This window comes from Astatotilapia calliptera, chromosome 14, assembly GCF_964374335.1.
Source record: "Astatotilapia calliptera chromosome 14, fAstCal68.1, whole genome shotgun sequence".
NCBI classification, from domain to species: domain Eukaryota; kingdom Metazoa; phylum Chordata; class Actinopteri; order Cichliformes; family Cichlidae; genus Astatotilapia; species Astatotilapia calliptera.
Genome location: NC_137435.1, coordinates 33617352 through 33627030, shown reverse-complemented (window position 1 = coordinate 33627030; position 9679 = coordinate 33617352).

Genomic DNA, 9679 nt, shown 5'->3' with positions numbered 1-9679 from the left:
TCCAAACGGGACACAAAAAAAGAAAAAAGAAAAAAAAATACATGTATATTAATAGTTTTTACATTTAACTGCAGTTAAATGTAAAACCTATTAATATACATGTATATTAATAGGTTTTACAGGTTTCCCAACAGATAAAGACCTCTATCGTAAATATACTTCACCAAAGTAATTAAGTAGTAGATAAATCACAATAATGTTCAAGTTATTTAAAATTACAGAAAGATTTATAGAAGAACTCCTATAAAATCTTTCTGTAATTTTACAGAAATTATTTATAGAAATGTTTTTTCACAGAGAGGAACTTTTTTTTTTTTTTTTACAATTTAAGGCCAAAAAGTCATGCTTAGAGCACTATTTCTTTATCACATGGAAATCCAGACATGCTGTTGAAATTGCTCTTTCCTTTCTAATATAAAGATATCTCTGGCATTAAATGCACAGTTCATCTTCTTTACAATGACAGAAGGGAGCGCTTCACTGGTCCTTTAAGATCAAAGTGGGATGTATGTGGTCCGGTATTTAAATGAGTTTGACAGCCCTGCCCTAGAATATCAATAGTTCCCACTGTGTCTGCGTGGGTTCTTTCTGTTTACTCTAGTTTCCTCCCACAGCTCACAAGAAAAAATAAATATCATTAAAATTTGCAGTCCTGTGTGACCTTCTAATGATAGAGACAAGTCCAACTTAATTTCTTTGTCTTTCACAATCACTGTTCAAATGTAACTTTCAAAAGTAGTTTTAAGTATTTCACAGGAAAAGAGACACTCCTTTCCTTAAACATACTTGCAAGTTAGGCAAAATTAAGTTTCATAATACAGCCTCCACGCTGAAAAGTACAGTGTACTTATAATGTAAAATGGAGAAATATTGTTTGTTTTGTGCAAAATTACCTAGAAATTATGCAGTACTTAAAATTACTTATGGAGTACTTAATTTACTAACAGCATATTTATTTGTTTCCTGTAGAAACCAGATTTGTTACCCCCTTACTCTAGCTTGCATACAATTAAGTATCTGTAGTTAAATATAATTAATATGTAATATCAAATAAAAGAGAGCAACATAATACATAAGACACTCACAATAATCTGATTAAGTGTAAATAACATAAATAATTTAACTAAATGTTGAATGTTATTGTTCAGCACACAAGACTGACAGCACACAATGTGCTTTGAGGTCATTGAAATTCCTTTTAATTACAGGGGAATTACAGCCTTAATCATAGGCTATAATATGAGGGGTTACTTTGTAAAGGTAAGCCTGAAGCATGCTAAGAATAAGCATGAATGGTCCAAAAGTCAACATGCAGAGATAGTTAATGACATTCAGAAATTAATTTAAGTTACTTCAGCCGTTATAAAATCACCAGCACCAATGACATTAACTCAAACTTTAAATTCTTCTTATGTAGGAAACAACAGCAGCCACAGTTTAAACTAAATGAAAGCACAAAGATTCCACTGTTATGCGTTATTTTCAGACTTCTATTGAGAAATATCAAAATTTAAACATTATTTTTATTGTGTGTTTTCTTTTGTTTTGGTTTTATTTTGCCAAAGTCAGACATATTTGATGCCGTTCTAAAAGTGCCATAACACTTCCTTTATGATTTAAATGAAAATGTCACCACTGAAAAGTTTTGAAAAATGACACGATTGGTTCAAAGTTAATGGTCCGTTTCTTTCTAGACTACTGCTGCCAGTGTCCTGCAGCGCTGCCGTCTGGCTGCCACTAATCAGTGTCATCCTGCCTGCAGCACACCACTGTCTGCTCATGTGGTTAACGAATTCTGCAATGACTTAACTCGCATTCAGCCTCGGCCGAGGCAAGACGCTGAGACTTTTGCTGATAACAACATCTTATTTCAGGACGCATTTTCAGTCTGCTTACCTGCTTAACTCACAGCTCCATTGTTTATTTCAGTGTTTTCAGCCTTTGTCTACCAAGACAAACACACTAGTCAGTTCATCGCTGAATGTGATGTGGATTTAGTGGATACATCGATATGTTTTAAGAGTGAAAAGTTACATTTTGCCGCAATCGAATTTATATTCATCAAATATCTGTACAGAAGATAAAGAATATAAGAAAGTGAGTATAAAAAAATATATTCTCGACAAGGGAGAACTCCCACTCTTGGTCTTACTAGGCGGTGATCATGAGATAGTCAAGAATGAAAGGGATCCTAGAGATCTTTAAATAAAGTTAAGTTAAATTAAAAGTCAAAAATAATCACACTTTTATCTCGTGGTTGAGAGAACAATAAGTTTCATTCAAAAGTTTTTTCATCAAAAGTTTTATTTTTAGATCATCTGCAGTGGTTTGGCTGCCGGAAAATACCTTTGTGGAAGTTTTAGGGACATTCCAGTGTCAACATCCCCTTTATGGCATTCACTTGTGGTCAATGTTTCTTACAGATCTGTTATTGTTTTAATCTTCTGCTCTTAATGTTTAGTGTAGTTGTCATTTTTTACTGATCAAGGGACATGTCTTGTCATAAATCCTTAATCAACCAATTAGCATAAGTTAGCCAAAATGCCAATTTTGCAATCAATATCTTTCTTGATCTTTCTGAAACTAAAATACAGTGGCATTGTTTTTTGTCTGGAAGCAGGTTTTTAGCTCCATTCACTCCTATTCAATGAGGATTTCTTGTAACTAGAGCCAAACCACAATTTAAAATTCTGCTATTCTGGTTCCGGCAAGGGGCTCACAGTTGCTAGGCGAAATCAGTCACAAAGGAGTTGCCACGCTAAAAACCACCTTGTGATTGCTTTGGATACCCTGATCGCCAATAGTTTGCATGGAAGATGCCAAATTATATGCAAGCACTCACTCACTAACTAGTAGCTGAGTCGTAATAAAACTTGAAGAAACACAAACCATAAGAGGCGAATATTCACCAGGCAGAACCATCTTCTTTTCCAATTTGTGTTGCATGTTTCACAGTCTTCTTAGTTTGTATACAAGTCAAATAGAAACTGCCAGAGCAACCTCCTAGCAACCAAAACAATTGCAAGGAGAGAAAAAACTGAGGTGACCCTTGCACAGCTAATATGTAGATGTAAGAAGGCACTTCCTTGACCTCACTTCAGTGTGTTTGTTAATACAACAGATGAGTAACCCCAAATTCGGTTACACCATTGTTCAATAACCCTTTCCTTTGAAAACGTTTTCATGGAACAAGCTGAAACGACTGTTAGCCACTGGATCAGCATTCTTGGAGGAAGCTCTCAGGCCCTCAGTGGCTCATTGTCTGTAACTTCCTCCTGCTTCTTCTGCAGTAATATCTGAAGGTACGGCAGTCATATGAGCAGAGCTGTTGAACGTGCAACCACTTAACTTGAACAGTTTCCTTCCCACTCTACTCTGCACCAATGGAAGTCATGGGATGGGGATGACAGGGATTATGCGGGTGATTGGGAATATCATGTCTGTGCTCATGTGTGCGCATTTGTGTTGCCACGTGAAAACCTTTAAGAAGTTAACTGAGCAAATGTGTACTATGTTTGAGTGTGTCTTTTTTTACAGTAATGCTAAGGCTGTGCTAATATGATTTTATAAGAATTCAAATCAGGCTTGGGGATCAGATGTGTGTGTGTGTGTGTGTGTGTGTGTGTGTGTGTGTGTGTGTGTGTGTGTGTGTGTGTGTGTGTGTGTGTGAACATCATGAGATATGGGTTGGCAAGAGACACACTGAGTCTGAGAGACTGCAGTGTGTGTGAATTCCTGACATCCCAGATTGATTTTCAGTGAATCACGGGTTTCATTCCTTGCTATGTGAATGGAGGAGATTATATAACACTGTCTCTCTTGTTTTCTTTTCCCCCCAATTAAACTAGATAAAAGTAGGACTTTTATCTAGTCCCACTAGTAGAACCAAATTTGAAAAGGTTAGCAGGTTAAAACACACACTTAAGACTGTGAACACGATAAACACTGAAACTATGTGTTAGCATTGAAAATTATTTACTTGTTAACATATTGATGTTAGAGTGCCGAGCATAATTGCACCTGGAATACTTTTATGATAATTGAACGGCTGATTTGGGCAGCATTAGCATGAATGCTAATGCTAATGTTTTAGCTAATGCTTAGCTAAAGCCTTGAACATATAGTTACTTTAAATTTACATAATAAATTTATGTTCAGTAGTAAAGTTAAATATGTTTAAGTCAACATGACTACATCATTTGTCATGGCTGTCAATTTAAAAAAAAAAACAGTACAATATTAATATATTATCAGTAATTTGATGTTGAAATCGCCCCAGACAACTGAACCGAATTTCTGGGATTTCCTTACCTGGATGATTGAGCATGTATCAAAAAAATGTCACACAAAGGGAGGTGGAGCTTGACTTGAGTTTCAAATGGAAAACAAGCCTTTATTATGGAAAATTACAAGAAACCGAAAACAAAGCACCAAGGACAGTGGCAAAAACTAAACTAGAACCTAAACTGGGAAAACTATGAGGACTGTGGTAACTATGAATCAACTATGACAACTATGACAAGACATGGAGGAAGGTAACACAGATGACCCGACAAAGACAGAATGAAAACACACAGACTAAATACACACAGGAGGTGATCAGGAGAAGTGGAAACACATGGGAAAACAGCTAACACAAATGAATATCATGACAGCACAGGGAAAAATAACACTAAGCACAATGAACATAGAAACAAGACTTTCAAAATAAAACAGGAAACATAACGAGATGCTGACATGACACGAGCGTGACAACATGAAACACATGACAGACTAAGACTAACATGGTGGACTGACGAAGAGAGCGAACACTGTAGAACAACCAGAGGGAAAAGGGAAGTGGAGATGAAACATTGAGCACAAAGAGAGACTTATAAATTAGAAGTTATAGGAAACGAAACTAGAATAAAACTCAACTGAATCCTAACTAGTAATGCTAACACAAGAACTTAACATATGAACATGACAAGATGCAGACATGACACGAACTGGGTAACGTGAACCACACAGACATGAAACAGGACAGGTTAGACACACGAACCAACAAAGGAGACTAAAGCACCGGGGGTGAAGACACAAAAGGATCTAATAAGGAGGAACTATAACTGAGGATCTAGGAGCTAACGATGATTAAATGGACCAAAACATAAACAATGAAAAACCAAATACAATGAAACTCAAAACACTGGGTGACACAACCCAGGACCATGACAAATAAGTTAGTATTTTGCACTTCCTGTACCCTTTTCTCAAACTCATTTGTTGTTTTGAATGTGATTTCAGGTACATGAATGACATTTTCACATCTTGTTTTACCACATAAAACACACAAGTAAATATCCCAGTTATACAATGAAACTTGTATAATGTGTTATAACTTGTAACTTGTGTATATAACTTGTAACATGCGTCTTGGTCATTGTGTCCTTGGGCAAGACACCCGTTGCCTACTGGTGGTGGTCAGAGGGCCCGGTGGCGCCAGTGTCCAGCAGCCTCGCCTCTGTCAGTGCGCTCCAGGGCAGCTGTGGCTACAATGTAGCTTGCCACCACCAGTGTGTGAATGTGTGTGTGAATGGGTGGATGACTGAATGTAGTGCAAAGTCCATAGGGACTAGTAAAGCGCTATACAAATACAGGCCATTTACCATTTAAATCAAACTTGAAATTGCGTGGGATATTCAAAGTCATGATGTTGAATTCAGGGAATTAGTGGTGTCGATGTTATATAACTGTACTATACTCAGTGTTTTATCTCCTTTGACTGTATTCACTCTCCAGAAATCATAAACTTGGAGTAAGTTTGTGGAAAATATCTTGTTGAATAAAGCATGTATGTGTCGTAACTTTTTATTTCTTAAAGCATAAGAGAATAACCAATTAGCCCTTTGTCAAACAAACCAGGACAATGCTAACTTTGAGGCCGACCTATGAAAACCATGATCCCTACACTTCTTTGTAGCAGAGAGGATCCCATTGTTAAAAACAATGAAAACTGTTGGTTTTCTTCTGCTTTTTCGATTGCATTTTGCTTTCAGACTACTTTGTCATGTTAGTCACCGTTTCGGTTTCTTCCTTTCCTGTTCAAGCCAACTTTTCAACCACATACCTACCTACCCATAAATCAGCAGTGAGCTAAGTGGAGTTTGGGTATTTGGATGGCTTCTCCATTGTAGCCTCTTCCTAGGTTGAATTCCTACAATCGATATAATCGGAACAATAAAATTAGCAACAACAACAACAACAAAAAAAGATGCCAGCCATCCTGGAGTTTAATCAGGGCTTAAAGATGCCAGGCAGCACGTGAGTACAGCGTGGTTATCTCTGTAATGAGTGACTATGCGAGTGTCACATGTGCTCCACACATAAACCCAGTGCCCTGGAAATGGTTAAACTTTAACTGGCATTACCCTAATAAATTTCACTCGTGTACAAAAGAAAACATCTATCTTATCTCCACAAAACAAAACACACGATTTTAGGCCGTATAATCCCTGTGAACTGTGTTCTTGGAAATACTGCAGGTAAACTGTATAAGTGGTAAAGGCATGTCTGTCCGTATGTCATTTGTCTTAATTATAGAAGTTGAGCTGCCCAGGTGATCAAACAGTTGTTTGATCATTCATGTGTTTACTGAGCATGTGCGTTCCCGATGTGTTTTAAGCACAGCAGTGGTGTGAAAGGTCTGCTTTTCTTCTTCTTCTGCAAAAAAAGAGTCAGTATTCAGAGTAAAATACACATATTTTCTGTAGTAAACACATCATTTATTGCTCTTGTGGTGGCCAAAGAACTGCACATTACTGCACAGTCATACACAAATACCTGTATTTCCTATATACAGCATATAAACTAGTCTCCTTATATGGTGCACAGACCTTGCCAGGGATTACTTCAGAGAGGGTTTCCCCAAATCAATTTTCTTTATAAGGGAGCACCCTAATATGGCCTCCGCCAAGCTACACAGTCACTGTCTCCCTAATACAGTGGGTGCAGGAACCTCTGGCGTCAACTCAGGGGGGCAGTGACCTTTTCTCTTCCTTTAAATTACTGCAGTTGGATAGATATAAGAGCTAAAGATATCCTATATACCCTAAAAGTGAGCCCCTGGTTGTTTAAACAAAGACAACAACACTTTTGCTGAACCAAAGCAATCATGTGCCAACATGCCATATAGTTAAATAACGTCATATAGTGATTGGACAGGAAAAGTATTATTCAATGTATCGAAATAGTTAGCTTAAGTTGGCTAAAATCAGCTACCATCACAAAAGGGGACACACAAGAGCAATATTAAGAAACCGAGTAAATCCTGATAATTGCAGTAGGTTTAATCCCCAGTCTGCATATAAAATAACCGACTGGCCACAGGATTGCTTTGCACGCTCTGTACGCGATTTGTCATTTTTTTCAAGACGTTTTTGTTGTTCTTGTTATCGTGTTTGTGCTCAGAGGTTAACCAAGAGGCACAAAAAAAGTTTGCTCTCAAAGGTCAGACTAACTTTGTATTTGACTATTTCCAGACAAACCAGCAGGAAGACACCCACCGAACGCTGTTTGCCTCTGCACTGACAGCCAACACAAACACACCAAAAATACATTTCCTCACAAACAGACAGCAAAGAAAAAAATCTATACTCAGCTTGTGCGAAGGGTTGGCCTGTCTAGTTTGAAGAGTTTGTGCAGAGTCAAAACTTACTGCTGTAGAGACAGACTTTTGGGAGACAGGTCTTCCTACTATGCAAAAGATCGTGTTAAGAGGCAAATCGCATTTACTTTTGTAAATAGTAATGGACATAGTAAATGCACAACCTTGCAAAGATGTCCCAATAAAGAAGCAGTCTGTGGGAGCAGGACAGATCACATAAAGGTAGTAATAAGGACCCACGCGGAGTGAATCATGGTTTAATTACCTTACTGTGTATCATTAGAGCAGTACAGTAGATAGTTAAATAGGTTGCAGACAGTATTGGTTAGACTGAGTTATCATGAAATTGAGGGAGCTGGAGGCAGGGCAACTTACTATAGCCGGATGGCTTCAGGGAGATCAACATAGGTTAGATCAACACTAGTTTCACCAAAACTAAAATACACAATATGGAGAAGAAAAATTGGACCCCACTGCATAATCGTTGAATTCAAGTGTTTTCAGTGTCACAAAATCAAACACTTGCTCATGGAGTTTGTAATTTTTTGTTAAAGAAAGAGTCATTGTAAAGGGCTCACTGGATTTAAGCTAGCATTGCGACAAGTCAGTTTGTGAAATTTCTTCTCTCCTAGATATTCCATGATCAGCTTTAAGTGGTATTCATTACAGAATGGAAGTGTTTGGGAATCACAGCAACTCAGCCACAAAGCTTCAGACCACATAAAGTTACAGAGTGAAGTGCTGAGGCACCTCTGGCATTAATATCGGCACAAAAGCTATGCACTGGGAGCTTCATTGCATGGGTTTGCATGGCTGATCACCACGTGCAAGTTTGCCTGATGCATGTCACAATAAAAATCCCTTTTCTAAATTGCATAAAATGACAAATGTTTGTCCGATCACAAATTCATGGTAGCTGCCGCACTTTGAGAACATCAGGAAAATGATATATTTACATAACATTAAGTTCTTCTTGAGTAAAGACCATAATTATATTCCAACACATGTAACACCAGCAACTGTAAAAACTTGCCACTGTTAGCACGCTAGTTAGCACTAAGCTCGCTGTCTCTACTGACAAAGTATCCTCCTCTAACATAGCTGTTACATAGCCACGAGTGTGACCACTGTGAATGAAGGCGTAAAGCATTCCACACTTAAGACTGTGAGTTCTTCAACTTTCGATAAGTCACTTGTCACTTCCTGAGTTATATATATATATTATATATATAGGTTCTGCAGCATCCGGTCCCGTACCAGCAGACTGAGAGACAGCTTTTTCCATCAGGCCATCAGACTGCTGAACACGTCATAGACACCTCAGCTTCACTACTGGAACTTCAACATTATGCACTCCACACTGTATATAAATGCCACTTGTTTTGCACATATTCAACTCTGTATATTTTATATATTTTATTTATTTATTTATTTTTTTTATTTATTTATTTTTTTACTATTTAATTTGTAAAAATGTGTATACACACACACACACACACACACACACACACACACACACACGTAGGAAAATATTTAGTATACACATCCAGAAATGCATACACTATTATATATTGTACATATATTTATTAGTTTCAGGTTGGCCATTCTTGTATTTTGCTCGTTTGTGTTGTTGTGTTTGCACATCCCTGTTGCTTGTGGGGCTCGCACACAAGAATTTCACTCGCATGTGCTGTGCCAGTGTGCCTGCACATGTGATGTGACAATAAAAGTGATTTGATTTGATTTGATTTGATTTGATATATTTTGAGAGTTGACATAAGACGCAGCCTCACAAAACCATTAGTGTGGCTGTAGCTATACTGACTTATCAGATCGTACCGTAAACTGCAAATTAAAGAGCAGATAAATAATAAGATTAAAAGAAGTGAATGTAATCTTTTTTTCAGCTAATACTCAGTGAACATCAGCTCTACACATAGTTTTTTAGTTTTTTCCCTTTTAACAACATATAAGATTTGGTTTTAGATTTTATACTAATAAAAATCTCATAAAGGCTGCCAGGGCAAATTGCCCTAC